We start from the raw sequence: 14,916 nt of genomic DNA, 5'->3' as shown, positions 1-14,916 counted from the left end.
CGAACCCCGCCATGATCCTTTATGAAATAGGGTCTGAACACTGTTATTTCACTGCACTGGATATTTCTAACACTTTCTGGACTTGCCCTCTAGCCAAGGAGGACCAAGGAAAGTTTGCTTTCACCTGCAGGGGTCGCCAATGGACATGGTGCCGTTTGCCACAAGGATTCTGCAACTCTCCAACCCTGTTTCATCAGGTACTGGCATCCTTCATTGATCCGGTAAGAAAGACTGTTGAAAATGATGGATCATTTGTCCTACAATATGTGGATGACATTCTGATTGCCAGCCCAAGCAAATTTAAACATTTAACTGCTGTACGAACTGTTTTGAATGCTCTGAAAGACGGGGGATTCAAAGCCAACTTGAAAAAGGCACAGCTGGCACTGCCCGAAGTGACTTATTTAGGGCAGATTGTCGGGGTGCACGACCGACGAATCACTCCAGAAAGAGTCAAAGCCATCGTCGAACTTCCAAAGCCAAACATGGTTACTGGTCTAAGGCAGGTAATGGATCTTCTGAATTACTGCCGCCAGTATGTTCCTGAATACACTGAACTTTCTAAACCCCTCACAGAATCTCTTAAAGGGGGAAAACCTGGATCCGACCTGATCGACTGGACGGAGGAGACGGAGGAGGTGTTCGTGAGTATCAAAGAAACTCTCACTTCCTCCCCAGCACTGAGACATGCTGACAGCAGCCAACCTTTTCACCTGTGGACATGGGTGGGAACCCGATCATACTCTGCTGCCCTTGGCCAGAGAGTTCCAGGCCGAAATTCCTACGGAATGGTAGGATATTATTCTGTTCCTATTCCTGTTTCTATGGCAGGTCAGCACCCCTGCCTGCTGACATGTGACTGTGCAGAATGGGCTGTGGAAACCACAGAGGACATTGTGACACATCAAAAGGTGATACTGCACACAAGACATCAGATTTTGAAGTTATTGACAAACACTTGCTTGAGCTCTATTTTAATTCAAAGACGAGCAAAGGGGGAAATCACTCTTCTGAGTAAGAATGTGGAAATTCAAATTGACAATGAAAATGCTGTAAACCCTGCCTCCTTGCTTCCAGAAGAAGGAACTGCCCACAACTGTGTCCATCTGATCGAGAACGACAGCCAGGGCCCTCTCCAGGCCGAACCATTATCTGATGCCATGAACTTGTTTGTTGACAGGTCCAGTTTTCATGAACAAGGACAACGCTCCACAGGCTGGGCTGTGGTAAACGAACATTATGAGACTGTTGAATGTGACTCTCTTTCAGGGGGAGGGGCTCAGGTGGCAGATCTGGTCACTCTGACAAGTACACTTCAATACGGCAAGGCCTTCGGGACGGTCCATGATTTTGGACCTGTGTGGAAACGACAGGGGTTCCCTACCACCACTGGTCTACCCATCTCTCATCAAAAGCAGGTACAGAAACTCATGTCTGCCTGTGATTTTCCTGCAGAAGGAGCTGTTATCAAAAGAACAGGACACTCTACTGATAACGCCCAAGAATCCAAGGGCAACCAAGCTGCAGATGCTGCTGCCAGTCTGGCTGCACAACAGACAGAGACATGCGTGAGTGTAATGGCTATCTCTCCCCAGGAGAGTGAGCCACCCCGAGACATTTATGCACAGGATAAAGATCCTGAAGTAACAGAGCAATGGACAAAACTTGGTGCACTGATGAACTCAGATGGACTTTGGAAACTCAATGAACGTTTTGTCTGCCCTGTTTCTGCTCGAACCGAGCTCATGTCGTTATTTCAAGGGTTGGCACATGCTGGGCCTGAGAAACCATATGCAATGATTTCTAAAACATGGTGGTGGCCAGAGATGAGAGCTTCTTGCAGGGATTTTTGCAGATGTTTAGTTTGCTTTAAGGTTAATTCTTCAGCTAAGCTAAATATCCCCTTAGGTCACGCCCCATGTCCCCAGGGTCCGTGGACCCATCTTCAGATTGACTTCACTCTACCCCCTAGTGGGGGCTTTTCATACATCTTAATGATTGTTGATTTGTTCTCCAGATGGGTAGAGGCTTTCCAGTTGAAGAACTGCACTGCAGATGCAACTGCCTTGATGCATCTGCACATGCTCAAACTAACCGTTGACTTAACTGTTTGGATGTGTGTGTTCGTTTTAGTCTTCTCTATCTGTGCAGGTCCTCTTGCTGAGGAACAAGCTGAATCCTGCCAAGGAGGACAGGAGGATGCTGACACTAACGAACAATCTGAGAAGCGAGCTGACAAAGAAACATGTTGTACCCCTAATGTGAGTGGAAGGTGTGAGAGCCTCGGAATGGGGACTGGTCTTTTTAGTGGCCAGCATGTCCGTGATGAGGTGAAGAGACAAGTGTGACCCGTCAGGGAAGCATGAGTCACCACTCAACCTTCCATAGAGACCTCACTTGTAGACCAGACGTGGTGGTATTGGACCCCACATTGGTCTTAAAACGGGGGATTGAAGGGGGGAGTGGGCCGACACCCTTGCCTCTTCATCATATGCATCTTCATCATATGCATCTTATCCTTTTGAATGATTTTTAATAACCTCATGAATTTCATAATCAGTTATTATCCTTTCAAAATAATGAATTATTTTGACAATCAATTTAATTTGATCATTAATACATTTAACTATTATTTAATATGATTTTGACTCTATGTCTGCTGTATGGTGTCTAATTTGCTTTCCAGAGACGGTCTGACAAAGACAGTCTGACCCCTATCTATGTGCCCTGACATAGATAGCCTGACCTCTATCTCTGGGTCCTGACCAACAGGGCCTTGGAGAAAGTTAGAACTTCCAAGAGGTGAATCCTGCCTGTTGTTAGTAAACCCAGGACTGGAAGGGGTGGGAGGATTTGAGTCTCCCAATTGTGATTTCTTCCCATTTATATAGTGTGATTTTTCCCATTGATAGAAGTACATTTTTGTCTTTATATTTCTTTATAGAATTAGGTAGATGACATTAGTCATACTTTTCTTTCTGGAGATGTGTTTGTCATGTGGTGTTGATATCTTGTTCTGTTGATAAGCTCACTGCTGCGCTAACCTTGGAGGAGAGATGTGCCCTAGAGTCTTGTGTGTGTGTGTGTTACATGTTCTGTGCAGGTCTATGGAATGGATTGGACCGCTTTTCTCACACCCTAGACCTCTTGGCGTCTTTCTAGGACTCCCCTGAAGTCAACACTACCCCAATCTTGGGATTGTCTGATGTATACATCCTGATTAACAACAACAACATCTCCTATCTATTCTCGCGTGACACATTGTTTAGACTTTATGCCAATCAGTAATATTCCACGTGTTTGTAATGATGTAAATCATGCCCTTGAAATTGGTATAACTGGTGTGGTAATTTTGTGTAGAGTAGAGTCTGGCCTGACACCGCCCTGAGAGACTCTGAAGCTGACTCTACTGATGAAACTGCAAACTATTCTTCAGTAAAATTCTCTCTGATGATTGAACATCCTGACTCCTGGTCTTCATTTCGCATATCTGGTCTATGGGTCAAAACTGTAACCCCTAACACTGTAGACAAAGTGTCCACTACACAGTGTGCACCCCTACATAAGCACTGTTAATTCAGCCTCACAAAATCACAAATAAATCCCGCCGCGGCCGGATTACACCATATAAAGTCAACTAGCCTTATTGCAGTCAACTAGCCTGTGGTCAAACACGCTTGTCTGCATGCGTGCTTTCAGTCTAGACTAGAGCATAACGGCATTGTGGAATGGCTCACATACCACCCGCACTTCCTTACATTCTCCCAGTTCCCTTAAGTTAAGTGACTGGAGATGAAATATTGCAGTCAACTAGCCTGTGTTAAACACGCTCGTCTACACACTAATGCTGTGTGCGTTTACCCCTGTGGATTTGCTCACTGGTTTGCACCGTGGGTATTCTACGTAGGTTGTGCGCCACTGCACATTGTTTACACTACACACAAAAGAGCTTTCTATGTAGGAAATGTGCCCACTTTACAGTCTGCACTCCTGCACCCAAGCACTTTTCACAAAGTTCACTCTCGCACACACAATATAAATGTGAGGCGTGCGCCCACTGCAAAGCCTGCACCGCCAAAACTAACACTATCCCCACAGTGTTACAAGCAGTGTTACAGCACAAGCAACCCGGCTAACAGGCCCCTATTACTAAGCGGCCAGCCCCCGAATCTAATTCAACCCCTGGCTTTACGAGCCCAGGCCTGGCAGGCCATTCCTGGTATATAATATTGGGTGTTGAACATATAAAACGAGGTTCTCGCTACAGTTTTGCTCGCAGACCCCGCGATTCTAGCCGTGGTCGAGCCCTCTGTAAGAAGCAGTGTCAGTCACGTGCTTCTCGCTGAGGCATTGAAACTGTTAAAGGAGAGAGCGGCGGAAACAGTACACCCGACGCTAGCGAGTCAGGTTTTTACTGTCGCTAATTCCTCATGCCGAAAATGGGTGGCGGTCTCAGGCCCATTTTCCAGGCATCTGAACAAAGCACTTATGACACGCTCGTTTCAAGGTGCTGACGGTGAAACAAATCCTCGCGCACATTCGCCCCGGGGATTGGGTTTTCTCAATAGATCTGAAAAACTAATACTTCACGTTACGATAACCCCCCACCACCACTACAGGCCATTCTTGAGATTCGCCTTCGAGGGGCAGGCTTATCAGTACAGTCATTGTCATAGACTCAAGACTCAACGAGCGTCTTACGGCATAAGAACCACCACGTCTTGATAATGTACATAAAATCGCTAGGGCAGCCGAGATCAGACTCTCTTCACTGCATGGCTAAGCATCTCCTTTTATGGGCAGAGCACAATCTGAGCTCCCTAAGGGCGGCTTACGTGCCAGGTATTCTGAATCAGGGTCCGGACATGTTATCCAGAGGACCCATGTCCCCAGGGGGATGGTCCCTTTACCCGCAAACGATTCAGCTCACACAGCACACGCTGCCCAATATTTTTTCTGCAAACGCAGGGATGCCCTGGCCCATGTTGGCCCAGACTCCCTCTATATGTTCCCTCCGATCGCGATCCAGCTGCAAGCCTGTGCTTTTTAATAGCCCCACTTTGGAAGAACCGCACATGGTTCTCCAAACTGTTTCAGCTGTCAGACACAGCCCCATGGCCTATTCTGCCAATGAAAGGGAAGGTCTGGCATCCCAATCCCGAGCTGTGGGCCCTCCACGTATGGCCCATCAACGGTATCCGGGAACCTCTCTGACAATTTATGAACACTATTTCGGAAGCTAGAGCCCCTGCTATCTGGCAGCTCTGCTTTGAAGTGGTCAGTGGTTTTCAAACCAACGTGCTACGCGAAACATCGACGCACACTCATGCGAACTGGCGGAACTGCTCGCTTTCTCCAAGAGCTAATGGATGCGGGTCGTCCCCCCTCCATACTCGGGGTGTGTGTCTCCGCCATAGCAGCTAGCCACGCTCCGATCGCGGCACATTCACTAGGGAAAAGTGATCTTATTGTGTGTTTTCTTAAAGGGGCCAGGAGATTCAGCCCGCCTTGCCCCTACCTCGGTCCCTATTTGGGACCTCGCCATGGTTTTGGAGGCCGTGAAGGGTTCCCCCTCCTAACCACTTCAGAACACGAGCTTGAAGCACATATCACTCAAAACCGTTTTTCTGCTGGCTGTGGCCTCGGTTAACCGAGTGGGTGGCTTACCTGCACTCTCCGTGAGCCCTTCCTGTCTTGAGTTTGGGTCCAACAACTTCAAGGTTGTGCTCAAACCGAGGCATGGTTTTATGCTGAAAGTGCTATCAACCCCTTCAGTATGCAGGTCTTTTCACTGCTTAACCCGCGTCTCAGAGAGAATAAGACGCAAACCTATTCTGCCCAGTCAGAGCATTGAGATTGTATCTATAGCGCTCCGCCCCCTTCAGGCAGTCGGATCAGCTCTTCATTGCTTCGGTGGCCGCACTAAAGTTTGTGCTGTCATGAAACAAGTCTCTCACACTGGATAGTGGATGCAGTCCCACTAGCATATAGGTCTAGGACCTAACCTGTCCCACAGGCATTTAAGCCCACTCCTCTAGAGGCATGGCCTCATCTTGGGCTTGGTCGTGTGACATTTCTTTGGAAGATATCTGTGCGGCGGCAGGTTGGGCCTCTCCGTCCACTTTTATCAGATTCTACAAGTTGGAGGTTCCAGCTCTACAAGCAGGGCTTCTCTCCATCTAGGCTCTATCTTGACCCTGGCAAACAGATTGCCTTACGTTTTGGCCTGTACACATTAGTCCTTAAGCACTATTCATTCATCATAAGATCCGACTATGTCCGATCAGCTGTTCAAACGAACCGACTCTTCCGGTTCTTCATTCCCCTTATAAGCCGCCTCTGTCTGTGTCTCGGGGGTTTATAACATGTGCTTTGGGTATACTGGGTCAGTCAGCACACACGGCGCTTTACATTGTGTTCCCATACGTAATACGAGGAACCTCTCTCGAAAGGGAACGTACTCGGTTACTTTCGTAACCTCGGTTCCCTGAGAGAGAGGAACGAGTATTACGTTCCGTGCCGTGTTTATGCTTCTCAGGTATCGCTTCAGTCGATCTTAAAACCTGACACCTATGGCGAATTAGGGTCTTATATAGCCTCCTGTATGCAAATATAAGCACCTTTTTCGGCGGGCTTCTGGAACGCCCCCCATTGGTTCGTTCCTCTCAGCCGCCTCACCATAGGTTCCTGCAGTTGCCGCGGCCCGGCCAATCAGAGCGCTCCTCGCGCTGGGCTATGGCCGTGCAGCTCACTGCGCTTTACATAGATACCTTTATTAAAAGTTTTGCTTCACATTCTCGAGAAAAGGAGTTTTTCCCATACGTAATACTCGTTCCTCTGTCTCAGGGAACCGAGGTTACGAAAGTAACCGAGTACGTTTTCTTTTGAATAAAAATATCGCGCGAGGCGCCGCACGCAAGCTCTTTCCCAGCATACGCTCACATAGCAGTCAGTTCGCCATTGCGAATTTGCGAAGTGGAAGATGGCCGCAGAAACTGGTGAAGGGGCGGCTCTCGCTGCCAACAATGGTCCCGAGATACCCGAGAGATATCACCCATGGCCGTATCTCAAGGATATGTTCGAATTCACTCAGGTCAAGGGAGATTCTTATCGGCTGAAATGTCTTCTTTGCCTGCCACGGGTGAATGAAATTTCAGCATTTAAAAATTCACCCTCAAATCTGAGAAAACATGTTGAGGTGAGTTGATGTTAATGTTATTGCTTACAATAGCTTAGTTACAGCTATTGTAACTATTGTCAGCCGAATGATTTCATATTGAAACGTCAAACGTGGCTTGTAAACAGCTAACGTTAGTAAATTTAGCTAAAGCATAACTTATTGATGATAGCTAACAGTCGTGGTAACGCACTAATATGCATTGACAAGCATTCATGCTTAACTAATGAAGAACTAAACCATTTATTAATGATCACTGCATCAGTAACTAATGAACATTCTATATGATTAAGTAAAATATGAATTTATATTAATTACATGTGTCATGTAATTCTCTAATAACATGTTATATTAACTAATAGTGTAAATTAATCTGTTAATTACTGTATTATTTAGAAAAAAGACAACTAGAGTCGAGGATCACTTCAAACACATGTGGGTGTCTATATACAGGAACTGCTTAACATGCAGAATTACAGATCTATTCAAACAACTTGAATATTACAATTACCACAATGGGTCAAAGCCATGCATTTGAGCTTCCAGTTGTCTACTTTAATTAATCATTAGCTAACAATTTGCAAAGGTATCATTATGTTATGACTTTACTTGTTGAGGCACATGACTATTAACTAACTGTTACGTAAGATTTCATTGTGGTTATGGCTTTTGAATTAATTTTGAATTATTTAATATAGTCATGTGCGTCAACAAGTAAAGTATTAACATAATGACACCTTTTCAAATCACTAGCTAATGATTAATTAAAGCAGACAACTGGAAACTGAACTGCATGGCTTTGACCCGTTGTGGTAATTAACATATGCATTTACACTATTAGTTAATATAATGTTATTAGAAAATGATTATGACACATTTAACTAATAACATATGATTACTTAATCTTTTAATCATATAGAATGTTCATTAGTTGCTGATGCAGTGATCATTAATAAATTATTTAGTCATACATTAACTCATATTTATTGTTGCATTAGTTAAGCATGAATTAAAGCATATTAGTGCACCCATATTGTAAAGTTTTACCCAAACATCTCACTGCACACCACCATGACATTAAACAGCTCACAAAATAACAGCAGATAACCATACTCTATTGAATGCAGCTATGTTGCCTGTTTCTATGTAGCCTATGCAGTTTTTATTAGAAATAATAACATTAAAATGTGATTTATAGAAATGGTAAGCCTACAGTTTCAGCCAATAAAAATATTTTTTTAAAAAGTGAATATGGATTTTTCCTGTGCTACATCTGGGCAGTAAGGCAGCACACCCTTTGGGAAACACAGTGTTAGCTATCACTGCATTGATAACTTGAACCATGTTTCAATAAAGCTGGCAAGTCACATGTAGGCTATATGGTTGTTATTAACAGTTTTATACTTAGGGGAATGCACATTTATTAATTAATTGTATCTTTCTTGCAGAGAAAACATCCCCATCAGTTAGAGAGTTACTCTAAATTGACGCAGTGTCATAACAGCTCACAGAAGAGAAACTGGCACGAAAATCCTCCTGCCAGTACTAGCAAACAGCTCAAGTTGGATATGTCAAGCAAGCAGGTGTCACAAGTGAAAATAAACAAAGCAGTGATTAAGTTTGTTGTTAAAGGCCTTCAACCATTCAGTGTGGTGGACCTACAAGCATTCAAAGACCTGATCCACGACCTCCAACACCAATGCCACCATCATGTCACGCCCCACTCTACGATCAAGTATAGCTGAAGCTACAAAATCTATGAAGAAGAAATTGATTGCGGCAATGAGTGAGGTGGAATACATTGCGACCACCACAGACTGCTGGACCACCAGAAGGCGCAGCTTTATTGGCATAACAGCTCACTGGCTTGATCCTGACAGTTTAGACAGGTGCTCAGTAGCCCTAGCATGTAGGCAGTTAAAAGGCTCCCACACTTTTGACGTTTTAGCGGCTGCATTAAACGACATCCATGCAGAGTACCAGATCCGTGATAAGATTGTTAGAACAACGACTGACAATGGGTCGAATTTTCTTAAAGCATTCCGCATTTACGGAGAGCAGGATGAAAACAACAATGTGACTTACACTGAAGAATTAAGCAACTCGGGCGAGGGAGATGAGGAGGAGATTCAAGAAGAGGAAGAAGATGTTAACTTCCAAGAAGTGGCAAGTGTGCTTGATGTAGGCGATGGTTTTGACTATCATTTACCCAAGCATCAGCGTTGCGCATGCCACCTTCTCAATTTGGTGTCAATGGTAGATGCTCTAAAGGCAAATTCGAATGAAGCCTACAAAAAAGTGTCCAGAGCCACATTTTCAAAGTGCCAGGCACTATGGAACAAAAGTGCACGATCCTCTTTAGCTGCAGAAACCATCATAGATGCATGCAAACTTCAGCTAATAAGGCCCAATGCAACCAGATGGAACTCGATGTTCTTTGCAGTGGAGAGAATAGTGAGGATCGTCAAAGAACAAGGAGAGGGAGCCATCCGAGATGTCTGCACAGCATTCAAAATTCCAATGTGAGTACTGTATCTTTGTTTATTGGGATTGTTTTCCGATGCCACTACTTCTACACTATAAGCTAGACACATGACACCAACTTTATTGTAGCCTCTCTACATACTTGTAACTAATACATACTCACTAAATTGCCCCATTACAACTTTCCCACTCCTAACCCAACTCTTAAGCTTATTAACTACTCCAGCACAGTTATTCACTGAATCTACCCCACACTAATCAACCCACTACAGTTGCCCCACTCTTAACATCCTAAATTCCTTAATCCTAAATCCCTAATTGAAAATTCTATTCCATTCTAAAGCTACTACCTAACATTTGATTAAACTATCACTATGACTACCCCAGATTTAAATTAACTGTTTTGTGTTTCAGGCTCAATCCAACAGAAGTGGCCTTTCTAACGGAATACTCAGCAATCATGAGTCCAATGGCCAAGGCCATTGATATTTTGCAAGCAGAAACCAACATACAGATGGGATGGCTTCTTCCCACTCTGACTCAACTAAAGACAAAACTTGAAAGGATCAAGCCATCATTAAAGGTTTCCAAGCCACTTGTTGATGGCATTCAACTGGGTTTGAAGAACCGCTTCAGTGAAATCTTGGAAGACCCAGAGCTGATTGCAGCCGCCATCTTGCTGCCAAAATTCAAAACGATGTGGACCAAAGATGAAACTATCCTCAAAAAGGGTAAGGCAAAGCGTGTTTCTTTTGAACAGATATTTTGAATTTATTTTCAAAAACCTAAATACTATATGTTTATATACATATACTATATACTATACTATATAAATATGTCTACTGTGCATTGATGGTAGTTCATGCATTAAACCTCACATTAAAGGTGCGCGGTGGTCATAGGTATAATTATTTATTTGTAATCGTTATATTACAATATGATACCAGTTCATTGTTTGACCAGTGCAATACCAATGTCCATGTAATGGCCAGGGCTCATTGGCCGGGCTCGTAGCCCCACTCCATTCCTCTTATTAAAGGTTAGGCTGGGTAAGAGAACGATATAAAAAAATAAAAATATAACCTATGCAATAGATTAACACACACAATAACGCAAATAGGAAAGGAATTATATGCCATGATAGGTTGCATGCATTCTATGACAATACAACTTGGGTTCCTATGCATCCCTGAGGTGGAAGTTTATTGTCTGTTAACGGTGTAGAATGATATCATGGATGATATCAATTGCCAAATTACAATAACAGTTAAAAATAGAACTATGAAAAGTATGTCCTTTGGCCATCATTAACTAATGTTCTGAATGTCATTCTCTTCAATTTCTGCATGTGTATGGGACATGCATTGTTTTTCAGGACTGGACTACATCAATATGGAGATGGAGCCTTTGCATCCCCTCACCAACTTGCATTCCACCTCTTCTGATGATGACGACTTTTTCTCATCCATCAAGTCCAACGCACAAGAAAGCTCCAAAGAACTTGAGGGATATTTGGCATGCTCTGCTGACCACACTGGCCTGCTGAAGACCTTTCCCTCCATCTGCAAGTTGTACATCAGGTTAAACACACCTCTTCCTGCCTCAGCGGCATGTGAGAGGCTGTTTAGTACGGCAGGACTTTTATTTAGCCCTAGGAGAGCCAGGATGGACTCTAGCAATTTTGAAAATCAGCTTCTGCTAAAGCTGAACAGAAGCTTTTACGACCTTGAGTAGTATTTTGTGTAGCTTAATGGTGTGTTTTATAAGATATTTCAACTTAAAGAGGTGGTTCTTCCTCATTGATATTCTGAAAATGTCTTGCCTTGTACCTTTGCTTATCTTCTGTTTGAAGCAGCTAATGTTATGGAACATGTCTATTGCTTGTTCAACCTCTATACTGCGTTAAGGTGCTTCATTATCTCTTATGATTGCAAATCTAACAAATTCTTAATTGCAGTATCTAATCTTATCATTTGTTCAAATAAACCATTGCATATCACTTCCAAAACAATTGACCTGCTTAATTATTGATATTTACAGTCAATTTGAATATTTACTTTTTACTTTCGGTACTTGAGTACGTTTTAAATTGGATACTTTTGTACTTTTACTCAAGTGATTTTTGAATGGAGGACTTTCTACTTTTACTGGAGTATTTTTTTATTTAGGTATATATACTTTTACTCGAGTATAACTTTTGAGTACTTTTACCACCCCTGCCTTTAGGTGAGTGTATTTGGCCATGAAAACCAATTCCACGCACTCTCCAAGGTCTGTAGCTATTGATTCTGCAGAAAGTCACCGACTTTTGCACAGTGTGACCCTCAGCATGAACCCGCTCTGTGATTTTACATGGCCTAACACTTCATGGCTGAGGTGCTGTTGTTCCCAATTGCTTCCAATTTATTCACTAACAGTTGACTGTGGAATATTTAGTAGTAGTGAGGAAATGTCATTAATGGACTTATTGCACAGGTGGCAACCTATCACGGTACCACGCTTGAGTTAACTGAGCTCCTGAGAGCGACCCATTCTTTCACAAATGTTTGTAGAAGCGTCTGCACGCAAAGTGCTTGACTTTATACACCTGTGGCCATGGAAGTGATTGGAACACCTGAATTCAATGATTTGGAGGGTTGTCCCAATACTTTTGGCAATATTGTGTGTGTGTGTGTGTAAAAATGTATTAACATTATAAGTGAACCTTAAAGAACATTAAAATAATTATAAATAAAGAAAATGCCATGACCTCTTTAACACTTTTGACATGGATTTTAGTGTCATAAAAGCAGGGATAGCCTACAGAAAGTGAACGCTTTATATTTTCATGGCTGGAGCTAAACTCTGCAGGACAGTAGCACTCCAGAACCGACGTTGCCCATCCCTGGTATATAGAAACAAAAAAAAGGCTTTGATAAGGCTTTTTCCTCTGTAGATTGAATGACATTTGTGCTAATGTACACTGTGCTGAGCTGTGCAGAAGTGTCGGGGGTGGATACAGCTGCGGCTGCAGGACGGCCCATGTGCCTGATTCTACCAACCAGAGCTCTGCAGAAGCATCAGATGGGTTGGTGGGTTGGAGCTACAGGAAGCTATAACCAACCAAACACACACACACACACACAGAGGACAGAACTGGGCTCAGCTGACTGTACGCACTCTCACTGTAAGTACAATTTATATGACTCATTGCTTTTTATATGTATATGGAGAGAAAACAGTATCAAAACCTTCCACAAATGTACGTGAGAGATCCACATGCGCACGCACCAATTCACAAATGCACGCAAGAGATCCACATGCGCACGCACCAATTCACAAATGCACGCGAGAGATCCACACACACAAAGCAATCCACAAATGCACGCGAGAGATCCACACACACAAAGCAATCCACAAATGCACGCGAGAGATCCACACACACAAAGCAATCCACAAATGCACGCGAGAGATCCACACACACAAAGCAATCCACAAATGCACGCGAGAGATCCACACACACAAAGCAATCCACAAATGCACGCGAGAGATCCACACACACAAAGCAATCCACAAATGCACGCGAGAGATCCACACACACAAAGCAATCCACAAATGCACGCGAGAGATCCACATGCGCGCACCGATCCACAAATGCACGCGAGATCCACACACACAAAGCAATCCACAAATGTACGCGAGAGATCCACACACACAAAGCAATCCACAAATGCACGCGAGAGATCCACACACACAAAGCAATCCACAAATGCACGCGAGAGATCCACATGCGCGCACCGATCCACAAATGCACGCGAGATCCACACACACAAAGCAATCCACAAATGTACGCGAGAGATCCACACACACAAAGCAATCCACAAATGCACGCGAGAGATCCACACACACAAAGCAATCCACAAATGCACGCGAGAGATCCACACACACAAAGCAATCCACAAATGCACGCGAGAGATCCACACACACAAAGCAATCCACAAATGCACGCGAGAGATCCACACACACAAAGCAATCCACAAATGCACGCGAGAGATCCACACACACAAAGCAATCCACAAATGCACGCGAGAGATCCACACACACAAAGCAATCCACAAATGCACGCGAGAGATCCACACACACAAAGCAATCCACAAATGCACGCGAGAGATCCACACACACAAAGCAATCCACAAATGCACGCGAGAGATCCACACACACAAAGCAATCCACAAATGCACGCGAGAGATCCACACACACAAAGCAATCCACAAATGCACGCGAGAGATCCACACACACAAAGCAATCCACAAATGCACGCGAGAGATCCACATGCGCGCACCGATCCACAAATGCACGCGAGATCCACACACACAAAGCAATCCACAAATGTACGCGAGAGATCCACACACACAAAGCAATCCACAAATGCACGCGAGAGATCCACACACACAAAGCAATCCACAAATGCACGCGAGAGATCCACATGCGCGCACCGATCCACAAATGCACGCGAGATCCACACACACAAAGCAATCCACAAATGTACGCGAGAGATCCACACACACAAAGCAATCCACAAATGCACGCGAGAGATCCACACACACAAAGCAATCCACAAATGCACGCGAGAGATCCACACACACAAAGCAATCCACAAATGCACGCGAGAGATCCACACACACAAAGCAATCCACAAATGCACGCGAGAGATCCACACACACAAAGCAATCCACAAATGCACGCGAGAGATCCACACACACAAAGCAATCCACAAATGCACGCGAGAGATCCACACACACAAAGCAATCCACAAATGCACGCGAGAGATCCACACACACAAAGCAATCCACAAATGCACGCGAGAGATCCACACACACAAAGCAATCCACAAATGCACGCGAGAGATCCACATGCGCGCACCGATCCACAAATGCACGCGAGATCCACACACACAAAGCAATCCACAAATGTACGCGAGAGATCCACACACACAAAGCAATCCACAAATGCACGCGAGAGATCCACACACACAAAGCAATCCACAAATGCACGCGAGAGATCCACATGCGCGCACCGATCCACAAATGCACGCGAGATCCACACACACAAAGCAATCCACAAATGTACGCGAGAGATCCACACACACAAAGCAATCCACAAATGCACGCGAGAGATCCACACACACAAAGCAATCCACAAATGCACGCGAGAGATCCACACACACAAAGCAATCCACAAATGCACGCGAGAGATCCACACACACAAAGCAATCC

The 14,916-nt window shown here is 44.3% G+C and overlaps 1 pseudogene; it reads left to right on the top strand.

Annotated features, from left to right (window-relative positions):
* The first annotated feature begins 6,982 nt into the window (after window positions 1–6,982).
* LOC137058281 (uncharacterized) lies at window positions 6,983–11,395 on the top strand (annotated as a pseudogene).
* Window positions 11,396–14,916: the final 3,521 nt, after the last annotated feature.

The sequence above is a fragment of the Pseudorasbora parva genome, chromosome 22, assembly GCF_024679245.1.
Source record: "Pseudorasbora parva isolate DD20220531a chromosome 22, ASM2467924v1, whole genome shotgun sequence".
In the NCBI taxonomy this organism is placed as follows: Eukaryota; Metazoa; Chordata; class Actinopteri; order Cypriniformes; family Gobionidae; genus Pseudorasbora; species Pseudorasbora parva.
Note: the sequence above shows the minus strand (reverse complement) of the source record. Positions and strands in the feature narration are given on the sequence as shown.